This window comes from Hyaena hyaena, unplaced genomic scaffold (genome assembly GCF_003009895.1).
Source record: "Hyaena hyaena isolate Hyena2069 unplaced genomic scaffold, ASM300989v1 scaffold_74, whole genome shotgun sequence".
In the NCBI taxonomy this organism is placed as follows: Eukaryota; Metazoa; Chordata; class Mammalia; order Carnivora; family Hyaenidae; genus Hyaena; species Hyaena hyaena.
The window spans coordinates 421,964-440,472 of record NW_024080706.1 but is presented as its reverse complement, the minus strand read 5'-3'; the positions used below and the strand labels follow the sequence as shown (position 1 = coordinate 440,472).

Here is an 18,509-nt window from a genome sequence, read left to right as displayed (position 1 = left end):
TAGTCCTTCAGTTAGTGGCGGCTGCCCGGGTGTGGCGCTGCAGGATGGGAAGGGGCCAATAGGCTGCGACCATTGGATGGCTCAGTCTGGGGACTCCAGGACGGTGGAGTTTGGAGGGCTCAGGCGCGGGATGATTTTCCCTAGTGGACCTTTGCTTGGCTTGGCTACTTACTAGGTCCAGGAAAACTGATTTTCCTTGACCCATGTGGGTGGGCTGGCTGATTTGGGGAATGCACTTGCAGGAGGTATTCACACCCATATGTAGTCCCCTCCCACCTGTACCAGGATTGGTCTGTGTGGCCAATATCAGGTGGCAGAAGTAAAGGTATGTCACTTCTACACTTATTTATAAAAGACTGCAGCTTTTGGATACCCTGTTTTCTCTGCTGCTTTTTCTTGACCCTCTTGCTCTGGGGAAAGTAAGCTGTCATTTTGGGAGCAGCCCTCTGGAGAGGTCCATGTGGCAAAGAACTGAAGCCTCTGGCCAATCGTCAGCAAGACACTGAATCCTGCCAACAACATCATTACTGAGTTTATAAAGCAGCTTCGGTAGCCTCAGTAGAAGTTTGAGATGACAGTAGTCTTGGCCAACATTTTGACTACAACCTCATGAGAGATTCAGAACCAGAACTACCCAGCTAAACCACTCCCGGATTTCTGGTCTTCAAGAACGGTACGGTTAGAAATGTTTCTTGTTTTAAGCCCTGAGTTTGGTAATCTGTTCCATAGCAGTAATAACTAATACAAGAGGTAATAAGGCATGGTGGGTTTAGGATTTGAATCCCAACTCTGCACGTTATTAACTGTACCTTGAGCAAATCCTGGAACTTCTCTGAGCCTCGGTTTCCACATTTGTTAAATGATTTTGATCACACCTACCGCGGAGAGCAGAGCTGATTGATCGGTGTTGCCGCATGGAGGGTATGCCGCTGTCCTCGCCCTTGTGGGCAGGTATGATATGAGGAGATCCCTTGGGCTCCAGTAAGTAAAAGGCAGGGCTTACAACCCTGGACCATGTCATCCCATTTTGGTAGAGCTGCCCAGACTGTCACTACCATGATCAATTTAAAGGTTTGTCTGTGGTCTGTAGAGCTTCCAGCAATTCCTAACCCGTTAATGTTTTCATAGAAAGGAACAGAATAGAATGTCAAGAGTTTATTTCCATAATTTGGTCCCGCTACTCAGAATTTTCCCCATTTTACATATGAGGAAACTAAGGTACAGAGAAGTTAAGTAATGTGTCCAAGGTCACACAGCTAAGTAGTGGCAGAACCCAGATTCAAACTTGCAAAGTTGGGTTCCAGAGTTTGTGCTGTTAACTCCCAAGCCGTACATGCCTCATTGTCTTCACATAGCTGAAAACTCATGCTCCTTCTGTCTGGATGTCTGACTACCTTCCCAAGGGCGCAAGAGCCATCTCAAGGTGTTCCTGGACAATCAGCCCAGTGGTGTGATGAGACACAAGATGATGGGTGGAAGAGGTACCTTTGGAAAAAGACTCAGGTTCAATTCCTGGCTCCTGTGTGCCTCTGGTAAGTCACTCCATTTCTCTGAACCTCAGTTTCCAAATGGGAACAGCAATTAAAATACTTTTTGACCATGATGGGTAACTCAAGGATGACTTATACCCCAAAGAGGGAAGGGTTATTTATTTGGAGACTCCATTTTAGCCACTGGCAACTCTAAAGGGCAGAGCATTCCTGTGCTATGAGAATGAGTTGCCAGTAGTGATCACCCATCTCAGTTGATCCAAGAATGAGGGATTTCCTGGGCCACAGCACTGACAGTGCTAACACTGGGACAGTCCTGGGCAAACCAGGCTAGATGGTCACCCTCATGTGACCTGCGAGCCTTTGAGGGAAATCATCCTTGGGGAACCTGTGTTCTGCCTTCTCCAGTGGGGCTGATGTGAGGAGAGCAGTATGGATGCAGAATTTTTTTAATAGAAGGTCATTAGGGGGTAACAATCATAGGTTGTGAGTTCTTTTTTTTTTTTCTAATAGCTTTATTGAGATGTAAATCACATACACAATTTACCCACTTACAGTGTACATTTCAGAAGATTTGGGTATATTCACAAGGTTGTATAACCATCACCACAGTGCAAGAACATATTTACCACCTAAGGGGCTCCTGGGTGGCTCAGTCGGTTGAGCATCCGACTTCGGCTCAGGTCATGATCTCACGGTTCGTGGGTTCGAGCCCCACGTCGGGCTCTGTGCTGACAGCTGGCTCAGAGCCTGGAACCTGCTTCAGATTCTGTGACTCCCTCTCTCTCTGACGCTCCCCTGCTCACGCTGTCTCTCTCTCTCTCTCTCTCTCTCTCTCTCTCAGAAATAAATAAAACATAAAAAAATAAAATAATTCATTAAAAAAAAGGAACATATTTACCACCTAAAAGAAAAAACACGCCCTTTAGCTAGCATCCCCCATTCTCCCTCCACTACACCCCAGCCCCAGGTAACCACTAATCTCCTTTCTCTCCTCTCGATTTGCCTGTTCTGGACATTTCATATAAAATGGAATCATACGTGATTGTTTTTATCAATTTCCTCCACTTAGCCTGATGTCTTTAAGAGCCATGCATGCTGTATAGCATGTATCAGTACTTCATTCCTTTTGATTGCTGAGTATTTCCCATTGTATGGCCGGATGACATTTTGTTTATCCACTCACCAAGTGATGGATAGTTGGCTCATTTCCGCCTTTTGGCTATCATGAGTAATGCTCTGCAAACACTCTTGAGCAAGCTTTTGTGTAAATTCATAGTTTCCTTTCCCTTGGGGTATATACCCAGGACTGGCATTCCTGGGTCACAGGGTAACTCTGGGTTTAACTTTTTGAGGAACTGCCAGACCGTTTCCCAGAGCGGTTGCACCATTCATGTTTTCATCAGCAACATCTGAGGGGTCCACGTTGCCCACATCCTCCCCGACACTTGTGATTATCTGTCTGTCTGATTCTAGGCATCCTGGTGGGTGCGAAGTGGTGTCTCGCTGTGAGTGAGCTTGCTTCCAGTTGAAATGTGCATAGCAAGCACATCTGTCATTTAGGCTCTGATGGTCATTTGAGGTGACTGGTGGAGATTATGGAGGCTTAAAGCCCAGCCTACCCTTTGGTCCTGCCACCAAGTCCGATCTGCCTTCTTCATCAGAGGAACGCCTGCAGGAGGCAGACTAGGCCCAAGGGCCTGTGGTCCTTTAGGGAGAGCCCCTCATTTCCCTCATTTCCCTTTTTCTCTCCCCTATTTCATGGACTGAGATGAGGGCAGGTGTCCATGGAGAGAAGGGGCTCAAGGGTGGCTTCACCTGTTCGGTCTGATGCCACCTGCTCTAAGTCAAAGACTGGTTTTGAAGTGGCCTGATCAGCTCAGTAGGAGCCTGCAGGCAAACTGGGGACAGAAGGCCTGAAAATGACAGGTGCACACTGGCGTGGACATGCTATCTGTGTCCCGACCAGGCAACGCAAGCTGCATGGTCTGGGGCTCACTTTTTTTTTTTTTTATAGAATACTCCTTTATTTTATTTTTTTTACAAATAGTTTATTGTCTAATTAGTTTCCACATAACACCCAGTGCTCATCCCCACGAGTGCCCTCCTCCATGCCCATCCCCCCCCCACACATCCATCAGTCTTCAGTTTTTGTCAGCATTCAAGAGTCTCTCATGGTTTGCCTCTCTCCCTTTCCCCCACCACTTCCCCCCTTCTTCTCCCCCTTGTTCCTCCATCAAGTTCCTCCTAATCCTCCTATACGTGCAAACATATGATATTTGTCCTTCTCTGCCTGACTTATTTCGCTCAGCATAACACTCTCAAGGTCCATCCATGTTGCTACACGTGGCCAGATTTCATTCTTTCTCATTGCCATGTAGTATTCCATGGTATCGATAAACCACATCTTCTTGATCCATTCGTCCGTTGATGGACACTTAGGCTCTTTCCATGTTTTGGCTATTGTTGAGAGTGCTGCTATGAACATTGGGGTACATGTGCCCCTATGCATCAGCACTTCTGTATCCCTTGGGTAAATTCCTAGCAGTGCTATTGCTGGGTCCTAGGGGAGTTCTACTGTTAGTTTCCTGAGGAACCTCCACACTGTTTTCCAGAGGGGCTGTACCAGTTTACATTCCCACCAACAGTGTAGGAGGGTGGGGCTCACTTTGTACTAACGGTGTCTTTGTGAATGCAGTATTTCAACACTGGGAAACGTGACATACAAATCCAGATTCCTGGCTTTTCTCTAAAACTGGACAGGCCTAGGCACGCTGCTCCCACCTTGCCACATGGCAGCAGCTGGCTGGGGCTGAGCCCCGGCTGCCCCCCGAAGACGGGCATGGGCTCCCTCTGCATCCCCGCTGTCCCCACTGCTCCCTGTTATGTCACACTTGGCCCTCTGCACACGTGGTCACCTGTCTCATCCCTGCCTGAGAGTATTCATTAGTGCCCAGCTTCCCTCAAGGACCTAACTGGGTAAAGCTAGGCCACAGTCGATGCCAAGGCTGGGTGTGTATTTGTGATCCTGGGGTTCCCGCTATCCGCGTCCTCATCCTGAGTCCAAGCAGTCTGCAGGTGCGGACATCTAATTTCCCATTCGTGCTTCCCAAGTGACTTGTACGGGCCAAGCGCTGGTCTAAGAGCTTCGCATGTGTAAACTCATTCAGTCGTCTCAGGGGCCCAAGAATAATCCCAGCTTACACATGGGAAAACTAAGGGTCAGAAAACGAACTCACAAGCCGTGGCTAATTAGTGGCAGACCAAGGATTTGAAGGCGGGGCAAAAAAGGTCATTGTGTGAGCTCACTCATAATACGGTGCCTGGTCCGGTGCCTGGTCCGTTAGGGGCTCTCAGTGGAGGTTCCCGCTTGAAGAATCACCTGGCCTTGCAGCTGTTGTCTGCTCCCTGAGTTGGGCAGCCCTGGCCAGGTGCCCCTCGGGGAAGCTGGGAGTTGGAGTAGATGACCTATGTGTTTGGACAGATGATGTCTGTGATTCTTTTCAGCTCTAACTTGGGGTGGACCTCTGAAAGCTAGCAAGAGAAGAGGGGAGGGAGGCGAGAGGGGCATTTTGGCAATTTGTGATGCCTGGAAGACTAGCATGCATCCAGTCGGCCACTCCTGAGGGAGTGCCCTGTCTTTCCACTTGAGAACGCCGTGAGCTGGGAGTCCAGAGTTCCTCTCCCGCCTCCAATGACCCTGGTGGGTATGATTAGCAAAGTCCAGAGTGCATGAGGCTGGGAGGGCCCTGTGGCCTTGTTTCTCAGCCTCCGTCCCCAGGAGCAACCCAGAAGTGGCTGGTAACACACAGCATTGTCCTCACACACAGGCCCTCTTTGTTTCCCGATACACAGAGAGGAGGCTGTAACAATGGCCTTGAATGGCACTTTGCTCTCCTTTCTCCAATGTTATACTCTTTTCTTTTTTTTTTTTTTTTAGTTCTGGAATCAGCTAGACAATTATTTCCTGCGGGAGGTATCAGCTTTTCATCTTTTCCGTCTGCTTCTCTGTCAGTCCTTAGTTAGGCCCCAGCTCTGTGGAAACTGAATGGAGAGCTAGACCCAGAGATAGTGGGGCCCATCAAAATGTCACCTTCACAGGAGGCTGGAAAGCGATGGCACTTCACCTCTCCTCTGCAAGGTGGGACCGGCCCTAAAGGAAGGAACCAGACCAGGTAACCTTGGAGACAGATGGGCTGAAAGCTGCTGATGGGGAGGGAGGCCTGGAGGCAATGGCTGAGGGGAATGGGTTTCTGTTTTTAAGATACCCTGTTTGCTAGAGAGCCACTGTCTGCTGGTAAACACATAAATAAGCAAAAGCAACTGAGGTCAGGTTAGCAGCCTCCCAGTTAGGAGAACACTCTGCCTGTCTGACCGTTATTCAATGCCTCTGATGTCTTAGGGTGACAAGAAACTTCAGGGTCCATGTAGAGCTATTGTTCCCTTAATATTAGCTGCCATTATTAAGCTTTTGCTGTATGTACTATATTTGTATATATATTACTACGTGTATCTTACTGTATTGATAGCAATTATAGCAAACACTTATACAATGTGGTTTCCATTCTTGCTTGATTCAAGCCCAGCACTCTGGTCCTAGAGTCTGTGTTTTTCATCACATGCTTCTTGTATAATGTTCTTTACACGAAATCAAGGTTATTCCAAGGTTTAATTTTGAGAGGTAGTGATGTATAATGATAAATGTATATCGAGTCCTTTGCCCCCTGACAGGCAGTGTTCCAAGTGTTTTGTTTCTGTGTCCTTCTTTATTCCACACAGTAACACTATCAGATGGGTACTTTTATTAACTCCATTTTATTGATAAGGCAATTGAAGTACAGAGAAGTCAGGTAACTCTCCCAGGGTCACACAGCTGTCAAGTGGCAGAGCCTGGATTTGAACTTGATTCTCTCTGGAGTGTTATGTGGATCTAAAGCCTGCCCAGCCCTGTGGCTGGTTTGGAGTTAGTGCCCTCCTCTGCGTCATGAGGTCTAGAGGGTGGCATTTTGTCCTGGGCTCTGTAGAGCATGGGTGTGAGGAATACAGAAGATCTTAAATGGCTTGCCTGTCGTGGTCAGCTTTCGCCTTGCCTGACGAAGATGGAATTGCCAGTGGTGGTAGGGAAGGAATTTGGAGTGAAAATCACTCAACAAATGCTGACTTCTACTTTGCCAGAGACTGGGCTCCGTTGCCACATATGTAGGAGAATGTATGTTAAATAAACAGGACTCACAGCACACAATCAGGAAGCCAGCTTCATTTTTGCCTGTTACTGCCCCTCAACTTTTTTCTGTGGTGTCCCTCTCTTTCCTTGCCCCAGGATGAAAGTTAGGGCAGGCCCCTGACTCTTCTGGCTACGTTTCTAGTTCTGACACTGACTCAGTTCAGTAACGCATATGTTCAGGTGTGTGGAATACTCCAGACCTTCAAACTCTGTTCCAAGTGGAGACGGTCTTCCTCCCCCAGCTGGGGCCTGGAGCAGGGAATGGGAGTCCGCAGGCGATTTCCTGCTTCTCACCTATGCTTCTGTCAGGCTGAGGATCCTGACCCCCGACCAGGACCAGAGGAGAGGAGAGGAGGGCAAAGAGGAGCAGGTTATTTGCTAATCCTGCTGTTACCTGGCTGGGCCTGGTGGGTGTTTACACCTGGTTCATTACCTCTTGGCACAATTGTGTAGGTACTTCTGAGAACACCCTCCTTCCTGAACTGCTGAGGCCTTGAAGCTGGCTGCCTCAGCCTCCTTCTCCTGTCCCCAGTGCTTATTAGTTTGGTGGGGCAGCCAAAACAGATACCACAGGCTGGGTGACTGAAACAACGGAAGTTAGTTTTCTTACAGTTCTGGGCGCCGGAAGTCAGAGATCAAGCTGTCGGCAGGCTTGGGTTCTTCTGAGGCCTCTCTTATTAGCTTGGAGATGGCCATCTTCTCCCTGTTCTCCACACGGTCTCCGCTTTGCGTACATGTCTCTCTGGTATCTCTCCATGTGTCCAAATCTCTTGTAATGAAGACACCGATCAGACTGGATTAGGGTGACGCTAAAGACCTCATTTTAACTCAGTCACCTCTTTTCATCTTTTTTTTTTTAATTTCTGAGAGAGAGAGAGAGAAAGAGAGAGAGAGAGAGCATGAGCAGGGGAGGGCCAGAGAGAGAGGGAGACACAGATTCTGAAACAGGCTCCAGGCTCCGAGCTGGCAGTCAGCACAGAGCCCGACGCGGGGCTCGAACCCACGAACCGCGAGATCATGACCTGAGCCAAAGTCGGACGCTTAACCGACTGAGCCACCCAGGCATCCCTCAGTCACCTCTTTTAAAGCCCTGTCTCCAAATACACTTACATTCTGAGGTACTGGGAGTTTGGGGGGCACACCATCCAGCCACACGGTGCTGTCACCTTCTGTCTGTGACGAGCTTGCACTCCTCCTGGGGACCCTCTCAGAGAGGATCTGCACACCCCACGAGGTCGTGGGTTGCACGCCTCTGGCTTATCAGAAACACTCAACCCCTCTTTCCCCGGGCAAACCCCAAAGCCGCCAGGCCCCCTCACCGCAGCTGGCCGCCCCATCTCTCCTCACTTTGAGCTTCCAAAGCACGACGCAGACGTTAGTCCTCAGAGATGTTCAAGCTCCAGGGACACGGTGTCTTCGAGATCACTCTTGGGAGGCGGGGGGTGGGCGGTTAGGGTGCGGAGTGCGCCTCCTGCTCACTCCGGAGCTGCTCCTCTGCACTCCCACGGTCTCCTCACCCAGCCCTCCTTGGCGGCCTGCGCATGGTCCAGTAAGGTGGAACTGGTTTCTTTCACAAGTCCCGCACGACAGTCACATCTCACTTGGACTATGTCATGTAATGTGCTGTGTCTTCAGCACAAACTGAGACTAAAATAGGCTTCCCACCCTGCTACCCCTAGGATGTCTCTAACTTTGATGAAGAACCCTATGAGGAAGATAATAGTGTCCACATCTAGCTGCAGGAGGAGAATCTGGAGCTGAGAGCGGTGCAGGAGCCCCCACCCCCCCGCCCAGGTAGGCTGTTGAGCCAGTGCAGGGGAGGGAAAGGAAGTGGAGATCCGTTTTGAGCCACTTTACTGTCCCTTCCTTAGGCCTTCCCCGCCAGGCTTCTTAGAGCTTTTGACTGTGGACCTTGTTCTGTGCGGGGAAGAATTTCCTTCTTAGCAGAATGTTAACAAGGGTGAAAAAGGTAAAATCCCTGCCTGTGCACCAGTCTGAATGCAGGGGCCGGTGCCAGGGACAGCAGGGCCATGTGAGATGGGTTCCATGTACCAAAGGGATCTTCTTGAACCCTCCGCCCCTCCCCCACCATAACTTGATCCAGGTAGTAATGATAGAGCCCTGGAATATCTTTCTTTGGGCACCAAAGCAAAATGGCGTTCTGAAAATCTTATTTGAAGCAGAAGGGGCCATCTCATCTCATCTCTATGTCTCCCAAAAGGTGCTTTACCTAAAGACTTCAGAATAGAAAGATAGTTTTTAAGCTAACTGTTTTTTGTTTCAGTTTCAAATTATTTTCTTTAGCTATAAAAAGCCCAGGCCTGCCTTTGCGCATCCTTGCACAATGCCCTAGGGAAGTAAGAATGCCAAGTGGGTCTGGCCGCTGTGTGCCAAGGCCGTGCCCACCGTCCATCTGGAGGCAGTGGTGGGCTGGGCTGGGCTGGAGTCTGGGCCCCCGGGGACTGGACAGACCTGCTCCAGGGCTGCAGCTGACTTAGGCCAGAAAAGAAGGAGAGAACACTATTTTTTCTCATCTGCTCAGCAATCATTTAGTGAACACCTATTATGCCAAAGGTTTTTTTCTGCCAGGAAGACACGGGTCGTTGAATGGGCCCTGGAAAAAGTGAGGTCTGAGATTCTGTTTGAGTTCTCAGAAGAAGGTGAGGCACTGGAAGGAGAATGTTTCAGGCTGAGGAAAGGGAGGCATGGAAGAGCATGATGCCATAGGAGACCTGCACGTGGTTTTGAATGATCAGAGATCAAGGGTAGGGGGTGCAGGAGTCAGGCCAGGGAGGAGGAAGGTGGGAGATGCCAGATTAGAACTTGAGGCTGGACGGAGGAGCTGGACCCAGGTGGGGACACGGCAGGGCTTTACGCAGAGAGGGGGCCTTTAAAGAGGTTGCCTTTTAGAGAGAGAGCGCTGATGGGGGCAGAGGGGTACACGCTGGAGCATCAGAGGCATCAAGATTCAAGGGGCTGGGCAAGGAGGGATGAAGGGCTCGACCAAAGCCCTGGAATCTGGAATGTTCCTCTGGTTTCTGACTTGGCCCATTTGCCATTCATTACCAAGATGTGTGTGTGTGTGTGTGTGTGTGTGTGTGTGTGTGTGTGTAAGAGAGAGAGAGAGAGAGAGAGACAGAGAAAGAGAGAGAGAGGAGCACAGCTAGGCTGGGATTGGAATTGGCCGAAGACGCTTTTTAGCAGGAGGAAGTAGGGCATGGAAGTTGTTCTTTCTTTCAGCAATTAGGTACTCTGGGGCCATGGGCTGAGAGCCGGGAAGAGGCAAGCAGAGGGGACACATTCCATTCCACTCAGAGCTCACAGCCCAAGTGAGGGAACAATTCAAATGTAATGTAGCAGAAAGACTGTAAAAGGGAATTGGGGAAGGGCTGGGGAAATTTGGGTACTGGCCAAGCATTTGGCGACATCAGAGAATGAGTCATTGCTAAAAGTGTGATTACGGGTGTTGTATTTTAGGTGGGAGTATACTCCTCAGCTTTTTTTCCTTTTTTGGAGGTGCGAGTTGACTTGTTTAGGGGCGAAAGGTCATGATGTCTATAATTCACTTGGAAATAAAGTAAGTACACAAACAAAGAGAGAGAAAATATGGTAAAATGTTACCAGTTGTTGTGAGTGTATGAGAGTTCACTGGATACACGTGATTGTTTTTTTGGCTTTTGGGTTTTTTCCTGCGAAAACTTTCAAAATAAAAATTTAAAAATACAGAGTAGCAAGTGTGTTGATGGGAAGTAAGGGTGTTGTGGGAACACAAAAAAAGGCCCCTAATTGGAATTGGATGGGTGAGAGAAGCTTCCCAAAGAAAATAGCATCTAAGAATAGAGAGATGAATGGTTGATGGACAGGAAGATAGGGAAGCACTTTGGGGAGAATGTGAAAGGCAGCATGTGTGAATGCTTGGTGGCCTGTTTTGTGAGAGGAACAGTAAGAAAAGACATTTAATGTGACTGTAGAATGTGAGTCAAGGAGTTCCCAAGAGGTGAGGAGGGAAATTGTCACTAGGTGTGTGGATAAGTTTGGGCTTTGACCTGACACCGGTGTAAGCAGGGGGTGTGTTTCAGCAAGGCGAGGCTGCTGTGTGTTGAGCTTTGTGTCTGGCAGCCATTGTTGGAAGCCCTTCACCTGTGTTCCTTCACTTAACCGCCCCCCCCCACCCCGACTTCCAGGCGCCTAGAAATCAGCACTTGGATTTTACAGATTAAGGCAAACTGAGGCTCAGAACAGCTAAGGAATTGTGAAGGTCACAAATATGGAAGATCCAGGATGGGAACCCAGGCACCCTGGCTCCAGAGCACACTTTTAACCCACGAGGCCACCCCACCTCTCAGGGCCAGGCTGTGCTCTGCAGAGAAAGGGTTGGAGGAAAGCAGGACTTGAGGCAGGAAGAACACTTGGGAGGCAGCCGCGCAAGCCGAGATGAATGGCAAAGGCGACTTGAACTGATAGAGTAGCCATGGAGATGGAGAAAATGGACAGGAGGGAGTTGTTTTGTAGTGAAATCGGTAGGACTTGGTGATCAGACAGTTGTATGTGGCGGGAGTCCAAGATGGCTCCCCGTCTGCACCCCACTGAGAACCTGCCCCACTTTGGCATGACAGAGGGGACCTGGTCAGAGGGTGTGGAGCTATCCTCTGCATAGCACACAGAGAGGGTGTTAGTAGATCCCTAGGACCACCTTGTCACACTTTGTGACTCACACTGCTCTTGTCTTGGTCTCTGCTAATTTTGTCACCTGTAGGTCATCCCTGGACCCTACGTTTCCCGGCAGTTAGGCCACAGCCCCTGGCCTCTTTCCTGTGTCTCGTAGCCCACCCAGCACACCGTTAGCAGCGAATGATACAAGGTGGGCACCTGTGCTGTTTCACCAGGAGCCCTTGTTCCTTGGGCCCCCTTCACAGGGCTCACCCAGGACGACAAATTAAACAAATATTGAAAAACAATAAAAAGAAAAATGCTTGGCCATGTCCTTCTAATGCTTATTGATTTTTAAGATCTTCTCAGGCATGAAAACAAGATTCACTGCTGTCATTTTGCCATTGGATTCCTGTTAGCTGGAAGAGTGGCTTATCAGTCGGGGTGGGGGACCCAGCAGGGCCAGTATGGGCCCATCCCCTGACCAGGTCATCAGCCCCAGTGACGGAACTCAGCTGGGAGGGAATGGTACCCACTCCAAGTGAAGGGCATTGTGGCCTGGAAGGGGCCTCATGGCATCTGGGAAGCCCCTGAGGCCACTTTTAGTTTCATGCCAATCTCCAGGGGGCTTGCTTTTTTTGTTGCAAAGGGCTTTCTTTTCGTGGCTGAGTAATATTCCATTGATTTGTATCCACATCTTCTTTATCCACTCCTCTACGGATGGACCCAGGGGTTGTTTACACATCTTGGCTATTGTAAATAATGCTGCAATGAACATAGGAGTGCATGTATTTTTTTGAACTAGTGTTTTTGTTTTCTTTGGGTAAATACCCTATAGTAGAATTCTGAGTCATATGTTAATTCTATTTTTAAGTTTTTGAGAAGCCCCCATACTGTTTAACACAGCGGCTGCACCAGTTTGCATCCTCACCAAAAGTGCATGAGTGTTCCTTTCTCTCCATATCCTCACCAGTATGAAATAATTCAAATAAATCAATCAGAAAAAGGCAAATAGCTTAATGATTTCACTCATATGTGGAATTTAAGAAAGAAAACAAATGAATACATTTTTTTTAAAGGCAAAAAAAAAAAAAAAACAAAACCAACAACAACAACCCCAAAACCCCAGACTCTTAAATACAGAGGAGAAATTGGTGGTTGCCAGAGGACAGTGGATAGGAGGATGTGTGAAATAGATAAAGGGAATTCAGGGTACACTTTCCATGATGAGCACTGAGAAGTATACAGAATTGTGGAATCATTATATTGTACACCTGTAAAATACAACACTGTATATTAATTATACATGAATAAAATATTTTTATTAAGATTTTTTATTTTTAAATAATCTCTATACTCAATGTGGGGCTCGAATCCACTACCCCAAGATCAAGAGTTGCCTGGTCTACCAACTGAGCCAGCCAGGAGCCCCCCAAAATATTTTTTATTTAATATACATATGTTTTATTTTAGAGAGAGTGCGAGTGGCAGAGAGAGGCAAAGGGGGCGAGAGAGAATCTTAAGCAGGCTCCATGCTCAGCACGGAGCCCGATGCAGGGCTCAAGTCCAATAACCATGAGATCATGATCTGAGCCAAAATCAAGAGTTGAACGCTTGACTGACTGAGCTGCCCAGGCTCCCCAAAAATATTTTTTAATTTAAAAATCCAGAACGGGTAATAATTATAAAATATTTTTAAAGTAAAAGTACTCTCTATCTCCCATTCACCGTGGGAATTTCACCCTTTGCAGGCTTTAGTGATTAAGATGGGACACCTTATACTCATCCACCCTAAAAAGACACAGCTCCTTCCCATTGTGAAGGTTTTATTGTAGCAGCGAGAGGACAGTAACATATGGAAGTACAGAAATTGCAGTGATTATGCCAGGTGTGGACTTTCTTGGCCAATGGTACCCAAAATATCATACCTGTGGGTCCTCTGCACCCTTGCCGGACACCAGACACCAAAAGTGTGCAGATACCTCACATGCCTTGTCACTGAACCCTCACAAAGATTCTGCAACATTGGGACTAAAAAAGGAGTTAGAGAAATTAAGCAATTGCCCAAATGCACTGCTAGTAAATGGCTGAGGTAGATATGGGTAAAGATGCCTGTAGGAGGGAGTCCAGAGTCACACACCTGCATCTTGTATTATCTCATCTAAAAGTAAGGATGCAGTTAAGACAACCTTCAGGGGAGGCGGATTCAGTAGTCTGGTGATGTTCTTAGGACACCTGTCCTTTCCAACTCTCTCTTCTGCCACCTTCCTGTTGTTTTCATCTTCAGGAAGAAATAGGACGCTAGCAGGAATATCTAGACAGAGCAGGGTTCAGAGAAAGAGAGTCGGTTTCTTTCTGGGGCGTTCTCTTCAGAGTTAAGTAACTTTTTCCCGAAGCCCATCCCCACTCCTTCCAGCAAACTTTTCCCACAGGAATACTCTGTCTCATAAGCTGACTCTAGGTCACTTACCTATCCCTGAGTCAAACATGGCCAAAGGGAATGGAATTACCTCTTGACCAGTTTGGCCTATCCCCTGGAGTTTGTGTTGCATGGGTCATCGTTCCTTGGGGAAGGGAGGTCCCTGAGCAAAATTAGGAGTGTACATGGAAGGGAAAATGGTAAATGGATGTTGATGAGTTTGGTGGAGGAACCAATGTGATCCAACATAAGGAGAGACTTAGGTTGTCGAAGTCGAGAGTGTCTATTTCTAGTTACTGCACTGTTCTGCATCGTGTTTAAAACATCCATGGCTAGAAATTGATTTTTAAAGGTGAAGCTTATAAATCATGCACATCTACCCCTTCTCTCTGCCTGCAAGTCCCATCCTCTATGAAGGGAGGCTTGGAAGTTTGATTTAGGGCAGATCACTAGGAGTGAAGTGGTGGGTTTTTTAAATATCCTAGAGGAAACTAGGTAATTTCCATCTTGGGGACCTCTAGTATGGGACACTGCCATTTCACATTCCCATTAAGGCTCTCAGGAAAGGTCTCCTCTTGGCAGCTTATGGGACTGACTTCATTAATAGGACAGTGTCAGTTTGTGGATTTAGAGGGTTTCAGAAAGAGGTATTTTGCCTCCCTTCATGGGAATCATGTTTTTAGCTAATGTGATAGATTGAAGTGTTATTTAGCAACTTTTCGTTCACCTCCTTGCAGCTTAGGACAGAGTATATTTCTTGCCCTGCTGACTTTGGGCTTGGCCGTTGACATGCTTTAGTCCATGGAAGATGAATGGATGTGACTCTAGCAGAGGCTTTAAATAGCGTGTGACTGCTTGGCTTCCCTTGTGAAACCCCCATGAGAAGAACACACCTTAGATAGCCACTGCCCCTTCTCTCTGCCCTCCGAGGATGAGCCACACGGAGCAGACCCAAACTCAAACTGAAGCAGAGTCGCCCTAGCCAACCTGCAGACCAGGGTGCAAGAAAAATAAATGCTTAGTTTCCTAGGTCACAGGAGTGTAGCACAGAACTGACTGCTACAAGGGATGTTTCCGAGTGCTGCCCAAAGTGTCTGGGGGGTGTGGCAGACATGAAGGACAAGCTGTGAGAACATGTCCCATCAAAGCCCCTCCTGGAATAGCATGTGTTGAATATAGCTCAGGGAGAGAATGAACTGGAGATATTTGGGTAAGCTTCTTGGAACATCCCAAATTCTAAGAACTTTTATAAGCTGTTCCCTGGCCCCTTCTCAACAAAATAACTTCAGGGTCAAGAAATTGCTAAACCACATGTTTCATCATCAGTGCTCAGTATAGTAGAATGTAGAGGAAAGAGTGCTGGATGTGGTGTGGTTCTGGACCACAGGTCAGCTCATGTGTAGTCCATGACTTTGGGTAAATCACTGAATGCCTGTGAACTTCACTTTCCTCATCTACAAGCTGGGAGTGGTTACAAGAATAAAATGATCATGCATATCTATGGTTTTCACATTGTACTTCTAGTGGGTGAATTTTTTTTAAAACAAAATCAATATATAAAACTAATAACTGTTTTTAAATATTTATTATTTGGCACCAAGTCTTTCATCATTGGCAGAACATGCTGAGGTCTCAGAGCCCATAGGATTCCACACAACCTGCTGCTTCAGAATCACTGCCTTAAGGATATTTCTTCTTTTAAATGCACTTCCCTGGGCCCTATAAGTCATTCACACTTTAATAAGAATTGGTTCCTCAGATTCTTTCTCAAGAGTATTACATGAGTATGGAGTAGTGTGTCTTAGTTTGGGTTCCCCCAGAAGCAGACCCTGGAGACAAGGATTCACATTTAAGTAGTTTACTTGCAAGGTGATGGAAGCACTATTATAAGAGAAGGGAAGTAAAGTGAACAAAGGAAAGTAACCAAAAATGGGTATGCTGTCATTCAAACTACTGTGTGGGTGACTGAAGACAAATCCCACTAGGAAACCCATGGAACACACATCTTACAGTTATTTCAAATCCAAGAGGAAAGGGAGTTGGGGTATTTACACACCAGCTTACTTGGTCACTGGGTAAGAATTGCTCCCAGGGCACTGATTTCCTGACTCTTCCAGCCATGTGCAAGAGCAGAGTGTACCCTGCTAGTCAAAAAATGTCCTTAGGTAAAGAGATGCATCGAAATGATAAGGCTTGAACATGAGAGTGCCAGCTACAGTCCACCCCTTGTGCCATTCTGATCTACCGTGTCATCTTTGGAGTTCTTTCTGTTCTGTCGCTGATTCTTCATGATGATGGCCAATCATACTTCCTTTAAAGTAAAGTAAAAGATTAAAACCAGAAAATTTGTGGGACAAATTCTCATGCTAAGGGAACTGAAGTCCTCACTGCTACAGTTGGTCCTACAGCCATAAGTGATCATCATCCACCCCTGCCCTTCTGCCCTATTCTCATTCCCCTGATCCCCACCATCACTTATGTCGCTCAAAGTTGCTTATACATTGAGGCAATCTAGACCTCCATCCTCAAAGGATCTGAACCTTGGATTATTGTGTCTTTGGCAAGCTGTGGTTGCCCATTCACAGTTATCACTGCATGAGGAAGCACCACAGGGTGCTCCCACTCTCTGAGTTCTGGATATACTTCTCCCTCCTTTCACTAGGTTCCTTATAAAAATCAAGATTGACAGCTTTGCTGAATGGTAACTTCTTTCTTTGCACCCTGGTTTACTAGCAATTAGGTACCACATATTACCAGGCATCAGCTATAGTTTGGATTTAGTGTGTAGTGTGCTTCTTATTGTGTCCTTGGGAGAAGCATTCTCTTCCTCTTGCACCAGGACCTAGAAGTTGGGAGAATGAGAAGTACAAATTCTCTTAGTGGGTCACTGGGAATGATGGCAAGAGAAACTACTCTTACTTAAACTCCTTGGTATGCAAACCCATGTAGTCCAAGCTATAGGAGACACAACACCATATGGTGGCCACTGGTTAAAAGTATATGCCACATCTTAAAGCACCTCATCACTCCACCAAGTGTCATCTCCAAGTTGCATCCTACCTGCATTTTTATGAAGTCATTCTAATCCTACATTAGGCAAACAGCTTCTGGGTGGAAGCTGTAGATCGTGTGCTTATTTTGATACATTCTGTGTTATAAAGCGAGTCTTTTGGCAAGGCAATGTTCTGCAGATCCCATGACAATAAATCAAACATTCTATGAGCCCTCTGACAGTAGAGATAGCTGAGGCACTGAGCCAGGAAACGCAAATCCATATTGGAATACGTTGTCAATTCTAGTACCCCTGTCCTATCAGGACCTTCACTTGAGCATAGAAAACTTGCTGGGGCTGTGAATTCAACATGCTTTGCAACTTTGCTGTTCACACAGTCAGATCCTATGCTTGATTTTAAGCACATCTGCTGTCTGGCTACAGGAGAGTTCTTTTTAAGGGCTTTAATAAGGGCTTTCTGGCTTTTGCACAGTAACTTGAGCTGATAGTTGATGAATTGAGCCTGCCATTCTCTTTCAGTGTTCTTGCTGCACTTAACCTCTAGGCAACCAACCAGCCCCACAGTCCTTATAATTACCACCCCCTCTTTTAAAAAAATAGGCTTCATACCCAATGTGGAGCCCAACATAGAGCTTGAACTCATGACCCTGAGATCAAGACCTGAGCTGAGATAAGGGTTGGATGCTCAACCAGCTGAGCCACCCAGAGGTCCCCGTAATTACCATTAATCCTATATATCTTCAGTCTTACTGCATTCTTCTTCGCCTGTGTCCCAACCCAATTCTAAGACTACCCATAGTCTTAGTTCCTGTGATGCTAACAGGGATTAGCAACACCTCCCTTGCCAGCAGCAGCTGGTCCTTGTTGCCATCTGTGATGCAATTCCCAGAGACACTGCTTCTCAGGAGAACTTCTCTTACCAAGAAGACCTTGAAACAAGGATTTCACTGTCCATAGTTCATTTGGAAAATGAAGGAAGCACCATCAGGGAGTGAGGAAGTGAGACAAGAAAAGGAAGACCAGTAAACGTCATATTATCAAGCAAGTTACCGTCGTGAGCTTAATCCTGCTGGGGGGCACTGGAAAACAGTACAGAATGCAATCCTTAGACTTACCCCCCCTGAGTGGCAATGGAGCTGGGTGACTTACTTATACCAGCTTTGGTCCATCGCTGGTTGAAGGTTGCCCGGGCAGTCGTGGTAGTGGTATTAATTTCTGAGCCCTTCCAGCCCACCTTGTGCACGTACAAAATGGACTCCGGTAGCCGGAGAAAGCCCTTAGGTAAAAGACGCAGATCTCAGTCATTGAAAATCAGACCAGAGTGCCCTAAAATGTTACCACCTGAAAGAATGTGGGTAGGACACCAGCAATATCAATTACAGGTTTGGGGTGAGGGAGGAGGCATGGGAAGATAGCTTGAGAATGTGGGGAGGAGAGGATGTTAGGACAAATCAAAGAGCACCCAGATTGTCCTAGTTCTCATTTTTTAGTGCTAGTATCATTCTAAGGGGTGGCTTCTTGGCACAGCTCTTTTTAGCAAAAACCTTAAAGGAATAGGAGAAGAAACACATACCATTCCTTGGTGACAAATCTGGCACTGACATGACATTTTCACAGCTGCTGGCATGCATCTCCGACTCAGTTGGGGGAGGGCTGGGGAAGCAAATGTCTTAGTGGAGAGGACAAGCACTTAGCCCCTAATGGGCCCAGTCA

The 18,509-nt window shown here is 47.2% G+C and overlaps 1 protein-coding gene across 2 annotated transcripts in view; it reads left to right on the top strand.

Moving 5' to 3' along the window:
• Nucleotides 1-2: 2 nt before the first annotated feature.
• PRR5L (proline rich 5 like) overlaps nucleotides 3-18,509 on the top strand; it is a 151,665-nt gene continuing 133,158 nt past the window's right edge. The window contains exons 1-3 of one of the 2 annotated variants that reach the window (XM_039233336.1): nucleotides 3-673; nucleotides 1,404-1,532; nucleotides 5,592-5,665. The gene's annotated coding sequence lies outside the window, so the exon portion shown is untranslated. Of the gene's footprint in view, nucleotides 674-1,403; nucleotides 1,533-5,462; nucleotides 5,666-18,509 lie in introns of those variants that run through there. The other variant, XM_039233337.1, reaches the window with a different exon arrangement.